This window comes from Mesoplodon mirus (genome assembly GCF_964341445.2).
Source record: "Mesoplodon mirus genome assembly, chromosome: 6".
Taxonomy (NCBI): domain Eukaryota; kingdom Metazoa; phylum Chordata; class Mammalia; order Artiodactyla; family Ziphiidae; genus Mesoplodon; species Mesoplodon mirus.
Window position 1 is genome coordinate 11,614,341 of NC_138982.1, and position 19,330 is coordinate 11,633,670.

Here is a 19,330-nt window from a genome sequence, read left to right on the forward strand (position 1 = left end):
GTATTCTGCCTTTTTAAACTAGGTGCAGACAATACTTTGGTAAACATAAAAGTTAAACAAAATAAAAATTCCACAGAGTACTACACAATACAATTACCCCTCTTAATAAAATAAGGAACACAAGTAAACGTTATATAAATTGGAGCCATAGAATTCCAATCAACTTTTGGAATTGATTTGTGCAGTTTGGATAAAACATTTGTTTAACTGTGACTTTAATTACTTGAACAAAATAATGCTAACAAAGCAATGTTAGAAAAGCACAAAGTTCTGCACAGCAAAGGAAACTATAAACAAGACAAAAAGACAACCCTCAGAATGGGAGAAAATATTTACAAACGAATCCACAAAGGATTAATCTTCAAAATATATAAACGGCTCATGAAGCTCAATATTAAAAAAACAAACAACCCAATCAAAAAATGGACAGAAGACCTCGATAGACATTTCTCCAAAGAAGACATACAGATGGCCAAGAGGCACATGAAAAGCTGCTCAACATCATTAAGTATTAGAGAAATGCAAATCAATACTACGGTGAGGTATCACCTTACACTAGTTAGAATGGGCGTCATTAGAAAATCTTTAAACAATAAATGCTGGAGAGGGTGTGGAGAAAAGGGAACCCTCTTGCACTGTTGGTGGGAATGTAAATTGATACAGCCACTGTGGAGAACATTATGGAGGTTCCTTAAAAACTAAACATAGAATTATCATATGACCCAGGAATCCCACTACTGGGCATATACCCAGAGAAAACCATAATTCAAAAAGATACATGCACCCCAATGTTCACTGAAGCACTGTTTACAATAGCCAGGTCATGGAAGCAACTAAATGCCCATTGACAGATGAATGGATATAGAAGATGTAGTACATGTATACAATGGAATATTACTCAGCCATAAAAAGGAATCAAATTGGGTCATTTGTAGAGACATGGATGGACCTAGAGACTGTCATATAGAGCGAAGTAAGTCAGAAAGAGAGAAACAAATATCATATATTAATGCATATATGTGGATTCTAGAAAAAAGGTACAGATGAACTTGTTTGCAAGGCAGAAATAGAGACACGGATGTAGAGAAAAAATGTATGGACACCAAGGGGGGAAAGTTGTGGTGGGATGAATTGGGAGATTGGGATTGACATATACTCACTAATATGTATAAAATAGATAACTAATAAGAACGTATTGTATAGCACAGGGAACTCCACTTCACTGTACAGTAGCAACTAACACAACATTGTAAAACAACTATACCCTAATTAAAAAAAAAAAGAAAGAAAATGGTGGGGGAAAAAAAGCACAAAGATTCATATACTCTCTAAAACAAAAAGTTAATAAAACATATTTCCTGAAGGTATACAATTTACCACACTTCTGAAAGCTACTCCCAAGTCATTTAGTCACATGAGTACCATAAGCTGACACATGCTACTTAATGCTTTTCATAGATCTAGGTTCTTTGGTTCCAAACATTATACAAACTTGGTGAAAATAATTTTGTCAGTTAATCACAGGTTTAGTGATTAAAGTGCAATGATGCAAAGGTAATTAATAGTAGGTCCTACCAAGGAAATCAAGCAGAAAATTGCTGAGTCTATTTTTAAAAGAAGAATAAGATAGAAGTGACAGCAAGGACTAAGACAGTTTTATGCTGCCTTAGTTACCCCAAAGTAGTAATTATTTGAAGATACACCAATGTAGAGTGGATCCTGACTGACATGAGCCTCAGATGGCTTCTATCTCTTCAAATATTGTCACTTGAATTATCTATAGAATGATAGACCATGCTTAGAATGAGAAAGTTTATTTATACCAAATATTCCTGGTATATGTGTCAAAAATTGTAGTACCCAATAAAACAGCTCCTTGGCTTGCTTCTTCAGTAAAGCTTTGGCCAGATTACTTATCCCTCTCTATTTGATCTATACATTTTATTTACCCTGTTGATAATATGGTAACAGTGAGTATGACCCTCTAAAATGTTGGGGAAACTGCCAAAAAGCTGTTAGTCCTATCCTGCTTCTTACTACACAAGAGAGCTAGGAAGATCACTTATGGTAGAAACAGGACTTAGACTGCAGTGTGTCTATGTGCAAACCAGAAAATATAAAGATATAGGGTTTTCTGATGCCAGGCAGGAGTCAAACAAGAGGGAAACTAGGGAGGTTGGTAGTGGGGAGAAGTGGACAACAGACCCAAGGATGAGAAGGAGTCTACTCTTTGGCACATAGTGTTAATTGTTTATTGATATTTTTTAATAATAAATTATGCCTGTCATGCAAACATTCAGTCTCTATTAGAAAATTATTGTTGCCCTGGAAATGTTTTCTAGGTTGTTTTATTCATTCACTTAAAAATATTCCTTGAGAAGTATTTATTCAAACATACTTAAGTTCTCACTGTATACCAGGTATTTTTATAAGTACAAAAACATTTTATAAGTACCAAACTGTGTACTAAGAGACAATAGTCTCTACTTCAGTGAAGCTTACATTCTAACAGGGGGACTAGGAGGCTGACAATAAACCAAAAAAGTAAGGAAATATATATTATGTAAGATGAAGATAAATACAAAAAACTAGGAAAAACTATAGAATATTTCAATAATCCATCAAAATATGTGGATGGCTTGGCCCAGGGTAGAGGTGGTGGTTGGAAGGCAGTAGTAAGGTAGTTGTATGATTGCAAAAAATTTTAAGAAAAGCAATTTTCTAAATTAGACTGTTGTTCATTGCCCGTATTCAAAGAAAGGATTTTGCATGAGTTCATGTTGACCCTTGACAGTTAGTTTTTAGGATTAGTTGTTGCTGATGTTAAAAATTTAGCTTGTTGGTCATTTTTTTCTTAAATTTCTTATGTTGCCAAGAACAAATCTATAATCACAGAATTTGCTTAAGCCTTTTACAAATGGATTTATTGGCCTGTCTCTACTGATAATTCCTAACCTCTTGTAAAGTACTGTCTCTAAAACTTGTCTATTTATAACAGTCATTTGGCTTGCTTATTAATACTGCAGATTTCTGAGCTTCACTGCAGATGCAATGAATCAGAATCTCTGTATATGACACAAAACGGTTTTAATAAACAGCCCGGGTAATTTACACATACCTGAAAGTCGGACAGTCACTCATTTGCTAATGTGGTAAAGTATGATGAACAAATTCTTATTCATTCAGTTTATACTCTCATATACTTAGAAATCCAGTACAAGGGCAATCAGATTCTGTCTTTCCAGCCTTACCACCCTCTATACATTTATGTATAATCAGAGGATTACCATAAAGATCATGAAGGATAAACTGCAGAGACCCTCATTTTCATTTGCCTCTTCCAGGGCTTTGTATTTCAATTTGTGATGATCCCAAACACTGCATAAGCCTATAGTCTCACCAAACATAAGGTGCCCCTGTTTACTTATTCTTTTAGAGAAGAGTTTCTTGCAAACTAGAAACCAAAGGTGAGGCTCACAGTAAGAGCCAAGATTTCAAGCCAAGTTCTCTTAATATTGTACCTGGTGTAAATCACACATTTGCAACTGTTTTAAACCAACTGTCGCTTCTTGACTTAAAGTTTTACTTACCAGCCTTTTATTGAATTAACACTTTAAGAAAAAAATAAAATTTTGGTATTTAAAATTTTAAATACCAATATTTTAAATACCAATACCAATCATCTGAATGAACATCTATATTTAATGTTCTTCACTTTTGCTGTTGATTTACTACTACTAGACAGCTACTACAATTACTACTACTACTGTTATATACACACACACAAATTCACGAAAGTTTTATATTTCAGATTATCGAGAGGTCATTTAGTATAATTATGTTATAAAAATATAAAAGAATGTTTGCCTGTTTAGAAAAAGATGCCTTGATAAGTTTTAAATACTCAGTTTGTCTAATTGCTAAAATACTTAATATAGTGTTTCCATGTATGTTTTCAGATTTTAAAAGTAGCTGGTGGTTTATCTTGTACAATTCAAATACTATAAAATTACTTTTTACATAAATGAAGTCCTATAATGACTTCCATTTTGTAAGTTCATCATAGCCTTAAAATCAGTCATTCATTCAATTCTTGTTGTTATCTTGAGACACACACACAATCAGGACGGACACACACACACACACACACTCACAATTGCTGACAGATTATTGAGAATGCAATTTTTCTGGCATAGAAGATATGTTTATGGAAAACTAAGAGGAACTCAAGGTCAGTAATAGGTGTTCCTGGAACACTTGTGGACAGCACAGTGAGTAAATGCAGGCTTGGCATTCAATAAATGTTTGATGATGAATGAATTCATATCTATGTTCTTGCCTGAAAACTAAAGTGACTTCTTCACCATGTGCTTGAATAAAAAGATGTTGAATTACAAACTTGATCACAACTATTGCTTCAATAGTGTTTAGATTCTAAAATACAATAAACAGATCAATTTATCAGGAGATCACTATTCATGATCCAGCATGATTGGTTCAGGATTGAGAACTAATGGCTTAGAAATTCAGATTCAAAAATAATTTATTTACAGGCATCCGACTGACACTCAGTTTCAGTTCCTATAGAAACACATTAGAGAAAATGGGTGTTTTTTTAAGAATTGTTTTTCCTGACATGTGTTGCAGTGTGATATTTACACTGCTGTCTCTGCTCATTATGGATTGCATTGATTATACAGCAGGAGTGTCAACATAACTGAGTGGTTTATTCCTCCATGGGACCATAGCACAAATGAAGTAGTCTAGCTTACCTCAGTGCGTCCTTATTGCTTAAGAAAATTTTTCATAAATAAAATCCTATCAAACATTCCTGTTTCAGATTTAACCACATCCTTCAAAAAAAAAAAGTTCACTGCAGGGACTTTTATTAATTAATTGTGGAAATTGAAAATTAATAGATTGATGTATTGCTGTCAAATAATGAACTAGCAGAAGGTTTGTACAAAATAAGGCAATCCAATGTTCTATCAATGCATTCAGGCTTTAGATGGCCTGTGTAATACTTAAAGGCTTTCTTAAATAAGTCAGAATGGCAAAACAATAAGACTTGTGCAATTTTATATGAAAATGATCTTTGGTAGGATTTTTTTTTTTAAGACAAGACAATAAATACTGATCCTATGGGAAAAAATCTGGTATTTTTGATCTGTTATAACATCAAAAGACATCATGCAGAGAGAGAAAATAAAAGCTGCGGAATGTGAGAAGAGCTCAGCATCACATACAACAGACAAAGACTTTATATTTACTTTATATAAAAAGCTCTTACCAGTCAACAAAAAAAAAAATAAGAAAATGACATATCCGTTTTCATAAAAGAGGATAAAAAGGATATCCAAGTGACCAATAAATATAAGGCCATGAAATCTATATTAGGGCAACAATGTAATACCATTAATAGCCAAAGAATGGTTGTAAAAGAAAAAGGCTGAGAAGACAAGGCATGGTAAGGATGTAGCCCAAGCAAAGCTCTTATGCATTGCAGGAGGCAGAGAAATTTGTAAAGTTTGACATTATCTACTAAAGATGAACATACACAACTACCCCTACTCAGCAACACTGCACCTAGGTATAAAATCAATAAAACGTGTATGCTTACATACCGAGGCATTTACAAGACTAATCATAGCTCAGTGATTTGTAACAGACAAAAACTGGGAACTATTAAGATAATTATCAACAGTAGAAAGGGATAAAAATAATGTATACATGTAATAGAATAATACACAAAAATAAAAATAAACTAAAGCATTACACAACATGGATGAATCCCACAAACACAATGATTATGAAGAAGCTCAAATACAAAAGAGTACATACTATATAATCTCAGTTCGTTGAGTTCTATCCAAAACATAATAAATTAAACATTAGGTTTTGTGATACATATCACACCATGCAATAGTAAAAATAATATGAAGAAAAGTGGAAAAAATTAATTGCCCTCACAGTCAGATAAGTTGTTACATGGTAGGGAGGGAGCTGTGGAGGATAATTTCCGGAGGACTGGTGATTTCTCTTTCTTGACCTGACTGGTAGTTATGGGGTATTCTCTTTATAATAATTTCTTAAATCTTATAATTGTGTAATTCTCTGTATGTGTTATTTCACAAGAAATATATTAAAATATATAAATGTCTAATACATATATTTTAAAACTTAAACTTTATTAGTCATCAAAACAATACAAAGTGGGTAAAATATCAATTTTGTGTATTTAAGTTATTAAAAATTAAATTGTATATAATACTGGAGATTGTACAATGGTATTGGTATTACCAAGTACTGTTAGTGAATATGCTGATCGAAAAATTTTTGGAAAATAATTTAACAATCTATAGCAAGTGCTTTTGAATATTAGTTCCAATCATTCTCATTCTAGAAATCTCCTTAAGAAATTAATCCAAAATGAGAAAAAATGTATACAAAATAGTTTAATCACTGTATAATTTATAGAAGCAGCATTGGAAACCAAACAAATGGCCAATAATAGGGAATATTTGAATTCATTAAACTGGCTATTGGATTTTTAAATATATTTTGACTATTATGTATAAAAAATTGATATATATCATACAATACTGAATACGCAGAAAAGTTTTCTTAGAAACATGAAATACGCCTGATATGGTCTGAATGTCTGTGTCCCCTCCAAAATTCACGTGTAGGAATCGTAATTCTATATCTGTTGGTTCTAGGAGGGTGTGGGTGCTTTGGGAAGTGAGTAGATCATGAGGGTGGTGCCCCCATGAATGGAGTTAACGTTCTTGTAAAAAAGATCCCAGAGAGCTCTCTAGCCCCTTTCAACATATGAGGATCCCAAGAGAAGTCTGTAACCCAGAAGAGAGGCTTCGCCCAACTATGCTGGTACCCTGATCTAGGACTTCCAGCCTCCAGAACTGTGAGAATATTGTTTTCACTTCTAAGGTGTGTAAAATTTAAAACTGTCTAGTTTTGCTTTATTTATAAACATATATTACTAAACCTTGACTCTTTTTCAGATTTTTTTTTTATCGATTGATCAGATGACTGACACAAACGCAGAGGACCAAAATCTGGAGGTCGTGGAAATTCTGAGACTCAGCTTGACTGTGCAGAGTTATATCAGAGCAAATCCTACTGGGTAGGTGTTGCATCCACAGAGGTAGGGGAGGATAGTAATTTATTTTAAATTACTCAACATAAAATTAATGTATCTTTTCAGATATATATTCAGTCAATTTATATGCACAGTCAAGCATTATTTAAGTAGAAAATGCTCACTGGTTCAAATAGCCAATCGCCTCAAGCTCTGAGCTAGGTTTACTATATTATACATTTTCGCATATTTAAAATTTAATCTAAAAATAACTTCTTACCTCAAGTTGACTTTTCAAGAAGTAGTTTTAAAAAGTACATACGACTGAGTCTTACCCAGTACAGTCTTACCCAGTACCACTGGATCCACATCTGTGGATTCAATCAACTGCTGATCAAAAATATTCTGGGAAAAAAATTCCAGAACATTCCAAAAAGCAAAACAATTTGCTGTACACTGTCAACAATTTATTATACTTAGCATTTATATTGCATTTGGCACTGTAAGTAACCTAGAGATGATTTAAAATATACAGGAGGATGTGTGTAGGTTTTATGCAAATATTACACTGTTTTATATAAGGGACTTGAGCATCCTGGATTTTGGTATCCATGGGGAAAAGCAGGGGAGTCTTGGAACAAATCCCTCAAGGATACTGAGGGACGACTATATAAACAACTGAAAATCAAAAAATAATAAATGAAAATCAATCTCTCTCCTTAGAGAGACAGACATATAGATAGACATAGGTAGGTATCAGGAAAAGTGGTTTGAAGCAAATATTTTGGGTATGTTTTTACAATAAAAATCATATTGTTTCATTTCTACTCTTTTCATCAGCTTCTCCATTAGAAAACCAAGTATATTGGTGCTTGGTGGAAAACTGTGGGTTTGCTTTTTATTGCTTTCCTCTTGCCAAAAGAATGAATTTGAGATATAAAATAGATTGGTGGGATTAGAATGTTACTCTATTCAATTTTAAACTACATTTTCATATAATGTATTTCCCAGTATGGGTTGATAATATGGTCTAAGTAGTGAGAACACAGAGAACAAAATAATTACATCAAATTCTATTTACTTTATTTTCAGCAGAGCCTCTGTTCCACACTAAACAATCCTCCTCTGGAGGGCAAAAGCATTTTCCCTAAACCGACAGAATCAAATCCTTGAGCAGCATCATTATTTCCTTCCACTGTTACCAGAAGACTTAGGGGAGAACTCTAGCTTTCTATTCCTGATATTTCACCCAGTATTTACCACATTTTACCTACATGGCAAATAAGGAATTTGACTCCTAAATAGCTTTTTCCATAAACTTACTTTTAAGCTCAACGTATCTTCAGAGTGGTCATATATTATTCAGTGTACCACAGTGATCTGAAATTTTTTCATAGAAATTTTCTGTGCTTAAATGACAGATAGATTTGGTCTCAATATTTGTCAATGCCTCTTTTCAAAATTTACTTTAAGGAATACATATTTGAAGGTTCAATGCTCATACATTAACACATGTACACAATACATGCACAGTATATATATTCAGATACTATTTATATGTACACACACATATGTATACATGTATATATTTGGTTAGAACTATTTTTTGTATTGTTACTACAGGTAACCTCCTAAGGCACATCAAATATCTGCTGTTTTTTTTTTTTTTAATGATGAAGTAGGAAACTGCAGTGAGTATGTAGCTTATTTTTCCTTATTCCCCAAAGGTAGTTACCTCATGCCCTAAGCCACAAATTTAATTATCTACATCTTTACCATGCTTACTTTACAAACTAGAGCTATTTTTAGCAATGATTTAATCTTTTTTTGAATCCAGTGACAGCATTTCCATATCCTCTTGGAACTGAAATATCTACAACTTCATCACATTATGTACCGGGGAGAGGGGGAAATTTTATTTTATAATTACTTTAAGTTTTATCTAGACTAATTAGTTCTGTCAAATAAAACTATTATTTCATGTAATGCCTGAGCTTATGCATTTTTCCTCTGGTAGAGATAAATCAGGCAAAGGAGCTTTAAGCTCCTTAATAAATACCAAAGGACTTTCTTCTCAGGATAAAATAGTTGTAAATGCAAATTCTGAATTAGCATTAACTTTTCCATTTTTCCTCCTGATTACATCCAGCTACTTTAAAAGAAATTTGAATCAAATGTGTCATGTTTCTTTAGTTATAAAAAATAATTTTTCATAGTAAGTCTCATTTACTTTGATGAAAGACAACTCTATTTTAAAGTTAATGGTATGGAAGTTTTTAGCAAACTTGAGCAGAGTACCTACTATGTATAAGGAGCCTCTAATCTAGAATTTTTTAAATAATGATTTTTTAAAATAGTAAAAACGTAATTCTTGCTCTCAAAAAAAAGTCAATGAAGGATGAACCCCGCGGAGAAGTGAACATTGGATGCTATTTGAAAATTAATGAATGCATAGTAATTTTTTCTTTCTGGTGTTCAATATCATATGTAATACCATATTATCATTGAGAAAGTTATCCATTCACCATTTTTTAATGAGCACTATGTCTAGATTAAACTCTGTCACACATTTCATATGAACATAAATAATGACAGTAGGACCATGTACAGAGGGATTACCATGTGTAAGGCACTGCTTTAAGCTCTTTAGAGGCATTATGACATTTAATCTGATAAAATAGTTATTGTAATTATCCAGTTTTTTGTTGAAATAACTGAGTGATGAACATGTTAAATTTCTCATGATTACAGAACCTTCAGAAATTTACTTTAACATTTTTAAGTTAAAATTCGGGCAACCTGATTCTAGAACCCACACTCTAAAGCCTATGAAGTGCCCTTTACTTTCTCATATAATAACTCTTCAAGTTCTTTAGCTTTCAGTTTAACATGGTGATAAGTGTTGAAATCTTCTATCTTGTTATGTGTGTTTATTTTTTTTGTTTATTTTTTTAAGCAACGAGCATGTACTGTACAGCACATGGAACTATACCCAATATTTTGTAATAACCTATAATGGAATTAAATCTGCCAAAAAAAACCCAAAAAAACCCCCAAATCCCCATGCTTACACCTGAAACAAACACAACACTGTAAATCAACTATACTTCAATTAAAAAAAGACCTATGTGGAACTTATATACCAAGATCTATCAAGACAGTATATAGGATGGCCAAGCAAAAACTGGACCGTTATTAAGTATAAAGATATTGCAGAAGGGCTTCCCTTCCCTGGTGGCGCAGTGGTTGAGAGTCTGCCTGCCGATGCAGGGGACACGGGTTCGTGCCCCGGTCTGGGAAGATCCCACATGCCGCGGAGCGGCTGGGCCCGTGAGCCATGGCCGCTGAGCCTGCGCGTCCGGAGGCTGTGCTCCGCAATGGGATAGGCCACAACAGTGAGAGGCCCACGTACCGCAAGAAAAAAAAAAGATCTTGCAGTAAACATAACTCTATTAATGACTTCACTAATGATAATGTTGCTTAAGCAATGAAAAGAAAACTATCTGAAAATGTTTTACTAAATGATCATATAATTTTCCTTTTTAAGTTGGTGTGGGGTCAACTAACACTATAACACAAAGTACTCTTGTTTCTAGTTAGTTTGCCTTGTTGTGTAACAATTCTATGCTAATATATATAGTTATAGCATACTAATAGCTAAAAAAACAGTAAGTATTATGGTAAGATTATAGATTCTGAAATACTAGAAATCTCCATATTATGAAATATCTTAGGTATTATCACTGACTTTAAAAAAACAGGAAAATGTTGCTTCTAAACTTTTTAAATCAGGTTTATTTAGCTTATGTTTTAAATATGTAAATTCTAAAAATATATCATATCAAGAGTATCTGATAAGGACTGTTTATGTCTTCTAGTTCTGCCAATATTCCCAAAATACATCCCTGATGACATGGCATCACTGGGTATAGGCAGAGGAGGTGGGGGCTAGCTGCAGTGAGGAGGGGGCCACACCTCAGTGTGAGTCAAGTTACAAGTAGAACTTAGTCATGGAATAATATGCCTACCTCAGGCATCTTTGCTCACATTTAAATTATTCTTCCATTTTTTTCCATAAATTTAACCTTTCTTTCCACTATCTCTAGTTCTCGGGTAAGCTCTCATCCTAAACACTCATTTATTTTTATTTTTTTCTCTCTTTTGTTCCACTGGTGTCACATAAGAGATTATGTTCAGTAAACTATCTTCTGGAGAAGAAAAATTAAAATGTGATCAAAGATAAGAGCTTACTAAATTTAAGTTTTAAAACTCTAAAAAACCTAAGTGGTTTAATCACTGGTTGCCCCAAAGTATTCTTTGTTTCTTTTCCAAGAGGATGATAATTCTTCATACATTTCCTTTTTCCATATGGGCACCTTGGCTTTTAAAGTATTAATGCCATAGCTCACAGCTTCGAGGGATGCAGCTCTGTGGGTGGAGGACACAACAATGATAAAGCTTGCTTCGGACACTGGAACTAAGCCAAGTGGATGGAACACTGCTATGCGTTTGGCCATTTCTGCCTAATGTCACTACAAATTTTTCTGACTTCATTTTCTGCCATTGGTGGATATGCTTCATACTCTAAGCTAATGACTTTTTTCCCATCAAAGTTATTCCTTGTAGTCCCTACAAATAAGGATATTGTACCACAGAGTGGAGAAATTGCCAGCTGTGAGATTTCATCTACTGAAAATTTCTCAGATGTGAATTTCATTATATCTTTAGCTTTCTCTTCAACTTCATTCATATCTTCCCAAGTGGATCGGAAGCACTATCCTCCTATTCCCCCCCAATGGGGGGAATAATGACAATTTTATCTCCCGACTGAAGCAGGAGGAGCAGATATCCAACCTCGACATATTCTTGACGAACAGCACGTTACCTGATTCTGACATCAGCCAATCTAGGATGGCGTGTTTCTCTCTTTCCACAGCTGCAATGCTTTTATTTCTTGTGGCACAGAAATGGTCTCTGAGCGAATTCCTGCTATTTCAGCACTTTTTGCAAAATACTACACTACAACCTGGCACCATGGCACCATCCCGTTAGGGAACCCTCCAGAGGTATCCCAGTCCACGGAGGCGGAAGCGCCTTTGTACACGTTTTAAGAACCGAGGAAAGTTCTATTGAAAGACTGCCATATTATCAACTTGAAAGTTTAAAACGTCAAAGTTAGTACGTGGTGCATGATTTTAGAATCATTTATATCTAATTAGATAATTTTTTAATTAGAACATTTGTCACAGTTTGAAATAGTTTTTTCATGTGTGATTTTGTTACTTTTCATTTTTAATGAGAAATATAAAAATGTTTTATGACTTGTAAAAATTAAAATAGATTAATTTGGACTAAATAATCTCTAATATATTATATTTTGCAGGTCTAAAATCTAGGACAATGAATTTATTTACATCATGAGCAAATATGTATTATTATGATTTAAGGGGAAATAACCTCTGATAATTGGAAACCTGAAATGGTTATTTATATTGTATTCTAATACAATATAAACATAATTAAATAAAACCTTTTTTCAATTAATTTAACCCTAAAATTGTGATCACTAACTTAAAAAATATTAACTACAGTCAAAAATGATTTCCACTTAGGTTCATATATTTTTGAAAAACTAAGTGTATTAGTTTGCTAGGGTGAGAGATATCAGAGACAGTGGCTTAAACAACAGAAATTAATTTTCTTATAGTTCTGGAGGTTAGGGCTGTTAGATCAAGATGTCAGCAGCTTTGATTTCTTCTGTTGCCTCTCTCTTTGTCTTGTAGACGGTCACCTTCATGCTCTGTATTCACATGGTCTTTTCTCTGTATGGGCACAAGCCTGCTGCCTCTTTGTGTGCCCAGATTTCCTTCTCTTACAAGAACACAAGTCAGATTGCATTCGTTTCCTCACTAATGGCTTCATTTTAACTTTATCATATCTTTAAAGGCCCCATCTCCAAGTGCAATCACAATCTGAGGTTCTGGGTATTAGAGCTTCAAAATATGAATAGGAGGGGGGCACAATTCAGCTCATAACACTGAGTTTTATTAATATTATAAAGAGAGAACTCATATAACAAATTGAGTTTGTTTGACTAAAGACTGCAAAATTCTTATAAGTAGCAATAATGATTCATAAAATAACATTTTTTTTTACGTTATGCTTCTAGAGACATTTAGTGAATGAATTCTCATCTTTCCAACTTCCTCTTCCCACTACATTAATTAACAGTACAAACTGCTTTTGCTAAGATGGTTGTCAATTTGTTCTAAAGGGTTAACTTATACTCTTTAGTTCTACACAAAGACGGAACTCTCCTAACCTTGCACAAACTTTATATATAATTGATTCCTAAAATGTAGCCCATATGTAAGAGTCTATGCAAAACTATTTACATTATTTGTTGCTGGGTCTTAGAAATTTTTATACTTTTATATCATAAAAAAATTAGAACTTTAGGGGAAATTATATTAAGTAAAGATAGAGTTAAATTTTCAGAGATGATAACATCTCATTCAATTAGATTTTTTTAGCTCTTAAATCACTTATAATATTAATTTGTGGTAAAACGTCCTTGAAGGCAATTTACCAATATCTATTAAAATCTAATGTCTAATAATATGCTTTTTACTTTAGTCTCAAACCAGTAAGTTTGAACTACATCAAAAAACTGTAAGTTTAATAGAAAGAATTTTGAATTTTAAATGCATATTTTATGTTTGTCTGTATTTTTTAATTATTCTAAAATTAATTTATATTTGCAAACAAACATGTCAAATTATCTTGCTATACTATTTATTCTAGATAGCTCTTAATATAATCACAAAAAGTAAAGATTTTAAAAAAGCAGTTTGCCTCAAATATTCTGGACTTCAGTCCTTCATAAGTTTGTAAGCCCACTGTAAAGTTAGAGGCAATAATTACAATTACCAGTAGAAAATAGTTGCAAGAGATCAGATATTTAAGAGAAAGCAAAATGAATGAAGTCCTTGCCATTTCTGTCATAAATTCATTTTTAGTGGTTATACATCAGATATTTCTAATCAGTATCTGGAAGAAATTCAATCTACAAATGCATTAACCATACATAGCCAATCTGTGTCTTGAACTTCTTATGTGCAATGACCTTTTTCTGTTCCTTTAGCTCAGCCACACTTTGCCATGGTTGACCCTTGATCTTATCATCAGAAGGTGCCTTACCTTAAACCCTCATTTCAAAGGACCCAGTCTTTTCCCAGTCATCTTATTCAAGGACAACACCTTGAATTGACAGTAATTTTTCCTTGACTTAAATACTTAAGTTCTATTCTTCTGGAAATTCTTATCTTTATGTGTAACCTACATTTTGCATTCTCTATGCTAGCGGCCTACTAGCTAAATATTGAAAAATAAATAAGTAAAAATGTAATTGGTATCACTATGATTTATCATTTACAAATTTATATTCTCATTTCCAAAGTAAACATTTAATAATATCCTTTCCACTCAAACTTCCATGCACCTTCACAGCTCCAGTCTCAACTGATGACTTCATTCATCATGTACATTAAAAGTTGGGGAACTATCAGATACAAATGCCATTATCTTCCCACCACAAATATTAGAGCTTACCTGACTCATCATTCATTTTCTTCTGTATACTTTGTTCATAGGTGATGATGTCTAAAACTACCTCTTCCACGTGTTCAAAATTCCCTCCTCTTTTGCCTTCAACCTTATCAGCTCTATACCCAACATCATCACTTTATTATTCTATATTATATTAATACTCTATATCAGTTCATTCCCATAAGCTTCTAAATGTGCTCTTCTTAAAAAGCAAACAAACCAAACTCTTTCCTAGAAGCCAAATCACCTCCAGCTACCTCACATTTCCCTACATGATACCATGCTTCACAGCCATTAATAAGAATGTGTTCACTTTCTCATGTTTTATTTGCTTATAGAGAATTATAGTCTAGATAACTTATTTTGAAATATTTACTTTTACAAGTTACAAATGTAACATACAGTAAAATATTATAGGAAAACTTTCCCTGTATCAGCCCACCTCTAAAGATCCTACTCTTTTCCTCAGAGGTCAGGGCAATTTTCATTTTGATATATATTCTTCAATAACATTTTTCTATAAATTTATATATATTTTGCATCCTAATCTCATCATTCTATATTATAAATTTAAAGAATTAAATGAGGTTATAATGTACATATTTTATGTTATTTTTATTCTTTTTATTTAAAAATACTATTGGGATTAATTCGTGCCAATGTATATAAATCTATATTGTTTGTATTAGCAACAACGTCGTTTTATGTATTATGAACACACTACAGTTTATTTGATCACTTTCATGTAGACAGTTTCCAATTTGTTGGTATCATAAATAACATGGTAACAGAATATTTTTATTTACCTGATTGTTTATACATGAAAACTTTCACTCAATTAGTTAAGACTGGAATTAACAGTCAAACTGTATGCACATATTGTAAGTTTAATCATAAGTAACATTTTTTTAAAGACTTTTAGGTATCTGTATTGGGTTGCATGATGCACTCCCCCCCCCGACCAAATATATGTCCAATTCCTAACCCCATTGTGAATGTGACCTTATTTAGAAATAGGTTCTTTGCAGACATAATTAAGTTGAGGATCTTGAGATGAGATTATCCTGTATTTAGAGTGGACCTTAAATCCAGTGACAGGTGTTCCTATAAGACAAAAGAGGAGGACGTTTGATCTATAGAGACACACTGGGGAGAAGGCCATGTGAAGATGGAGGCAGAGATTAGAGTCATTCAGGGCCAAGCCAAGGCAACAACTGGATCCCTCAAGAGCAGCAAGAGAAAACATTCTTCTCTCGACATTCAGAGGGCATGCGTCCTTGAAGACACCTCGATTTTATTTTTTTAACTAAAATTTTTTTAATTTTATTTTTTAATTAATTAACTAATTATTTTTGGCTGTGTTGGGTCTTCGTTGCTGCACCCAGTCTTTCTCTAGTTTCGGCAAGCGGGAGCTACTCTGCATTGTGGTGTGCGGTCTTATCATTGTGGTGTCTTCTCTTGTTGAGGAGCACAGGCTCTAGGCGCACGGGCTTCAGTAGTTGTGGCTCGTGACCTCTAGAGCGCAGGCTCAGTCGTTGTGGTGCACGGGCTTAGTTGCTTTATAGCATGTGGGATCTTCCCAGACCAGTGCTTGAACCCGTGTCCTCTGCACTGGCAGGCGGATTCTTAGCCACTGCTCCACTAGGGAAGTCTGACGCCTTGATTTTGGACTTCAAGCCTCCACAACTGTGATAGAAAAGATTTCTCTTGTCTTAGGCCACAGATTTTGTGGTAATTTGATACATCACCCTAGTAAAATTAAATAATACAATAATATCTTTCACATATATTATTCAAACGTAACAGGTACATTTTCGAAAAATTTAAAATCAGATTAAGAAAACACAGTGTGAATATTATTGTTCTCTCCGTTTTTGAAATTTTTATATTGAAACATTTTCAACCTATACAAAAATTTTAGAGGAAATTATAATGAACTTTATATACCCTTTATCTAGATTCACCAATTGTCATCTTTTTGCCACATTTTCTTTATTTCTCTCTTTATTTTTTTTTCTTGAATCATTGGAGACTAGTTTGCAGACATAATGAAACTTCACCTTTAAATACTTCTGTGTGTTTCCAAAGAATAATGACACTGAAATTTGGAAGAGTATAGGATAGTTGTTTTGTAGGATGCTCCTTAGTTTGGGTTTGTCTGATTATTTCTCTGGATTAAATAGAAGGTATGGGGTTTGACTAGAATAATAAATAATATTATGTCTTTCTCAGTATATAACATCATAAGTCATCAAGTACCCCACAGTGTAAAGAGAGCCAAATAGGAATTCAGGGTAAGAGATAACATCTTTGGCTTACCAAGGGGTAACCACACTAGATTTTGTTATTAGTGTCATCATCATCCCAGTGCCTCAGTCCCAAACTTTCTATCACTAGCTCCAAATATCAAAAAATAAATAAATCTAACCTCTCATCAAGGGAAGGGGTCACTCCAAGGAAATCACTTTCAAACCTAGAGTTACCTCAAGTAAGATAAATGGGCATTTCATTCCCTGGTTAGATGTCTGCCATACAACAAACTGACGGTCCGTCCTCCTGGATCAACAAGAAAAGAGAAATGTAATGGGAAGTCTATGTAGAAAGTGGGATACAATAGACCAGCTGATACACCCAGGTATGGGGTGTGCCAGAATTTCCTGTGAGTTAAGTGGATGTCAGGTAAGGTATCCAACTCAGGGTAACTTGTTGGCCCCAAAAATGATGACCAGTAGATAAAGAGACTCCAGAAGCAAAGTTAATGCTGAGCACCAGATTGAGACAGATCTCTTCATAGAGGGACCTCCCACATAACCCTCAGTTCCTCACATTTTTGTCATTAGTGATCAGCAAGCACAGCCAGAGAAACATCAACAACAGAGAACTAAAATTATAAACCTAGGTAACTAAAAATAAACCAACAAACAAACTAGAGCCTAGCTTCTCAGAAACCCCTTCCCTGCCTAATCCCAAAGAAAAAATAATGGAAGAATGACACATGGAAGAGAAGCAAAGAGATTATCCACTTCTCAACTTCAAGTAACTTGTTCTGAAACCTGGTCTGTGATGGGGGATGGAGATGACTGGAACATCTGATGGAAGTTTCAGATAGGATACAATTAGTAATAATGGAATGTGTCAACAAAAAATGCGATCTCCCTAAAATGTTAAGGGACACATAGAGCACGATAACAGAGGGATATTTACTGCAGTGATGAAAGAAAATAAACATGTTTTATGTTCCTATCTTACTGAGTTTAGACTATCCAATGAAATGGGTGCATTTGTAATTGAGATTCCCTTTCAGCTTTCTAAGACTGTTCTTTCTATCTACTTTAAGGTGCATCTGTTGATGATGAGGGAGTCACAAGGAATGCCAAGGGTGAATTATAAATCAGTATCCCATCTGAGATTCGAGAGTCCCTGCTCTTCATGGTTAAAAACCTCACTCAGGTTCTACCACATCTATCTGGCTGAAGGATCACCTTTATTTCTCTGTTTCTCTGTCTCTCACTCTGTTCCCTGGCCCCAACCCCCAAGAACCTTTGTTTCTCATAGTTCAATTTGGCAAAAAGAAAAGAATGGGCAGAGTACAGAGAAAAGGTGAACTTGGCATGCATATGAGATACAGTGGTTTATCACTCACAGATATGCTGATCACTATTCTACAACCAGTCACCAGTTCCATTGCTCCAGGACCCACCAATTCTCTGCACCATTTGTCTTTGAGTTTCAAGCATTGGGGAACCATTTCTAGCATTTTCAAAAAGACTTTTCCTCTGTCTTTTGGATTGAGGTTTTTTGATATAGGGGCAATTCCATCTTTTAGAGATCCCTCAAAATTGGTGTTTTACTCCTAGCACTTTATTTTTTCTCTTTTTGGGTGCTATAAGATTATACATTCTTAAATATAGGCATGTTTAAAAATGCATTTCTAAATACATGTAAATTCAATAGTAAATTTTAAATTGAATAATCTCACTGACCTACCTGAACATCTGCCAACACTCCCCACTGTACTTAGGACGACATGCAGTTATCTTTCTTAGTGTCAGATCTGACCATATCACATTAACTAAACTTCAGTCACATGGCCCCAAACAAACTGCAGAAATGGATGGGAAACGTTTTCCTCTGGGTCTTGAAAGAGAAAGCAATGTGGTAGACACATAGCAGAGTTCCTATCACAGAACCCAAGAAAGGGATATTTCTACATAGTGAAAAACCATTGATTACTTTAAATTGGAAGCCAAAATTGCTGAAAATATGCCATTAATGGACTACTTGTAGCACAGAAGAATGGACAGAAAAATGAGTTATGATGTTGACTGGGTAGATTGATCCTGATTATCACATGGAATAATGTTATTGATTTCCAATGGTTGCTGAGAGAGGTATATTTGGAATTTAGGGTGTTCCTTGGGATCTGTGAGTGCTTCCACATAAACATTAAGAGAGGACTACAGCAAGCTTTGACAGGCAAGATCACTGAGACATCAACTTGATATGGAATTAGTGTTTGGGATATGGTGCCACATAAAAGTTCTGGAAAAGCTGAAGTTCTGACTGAAGGTAAACAGAACATAGAACAGACAGTGAAGAATGGTCCTAGAATCTCAGGACCAT

At 34.0% G+C, this 19,330-nt stretch overlaps 1 pseudogene across 1 annotated transcript; it reads right to left on the reverse strand.

Moving 5' to 3' along the window:
* Positions 1–11,388: 11,388 nt before the first annotated feature.
* Positions 11,389–11,961, reverse strand: LOC309806765 (molybdopterin synthase catalytic subunit-like; annotated as a pseudogene). The gene has a single exon. The product of its transcript is annotated as a molybdopterin synthase catalytic subunit-like (transcript).
* Positions 11,962–19,330: the final 7,369 nt, after the last annotated feature.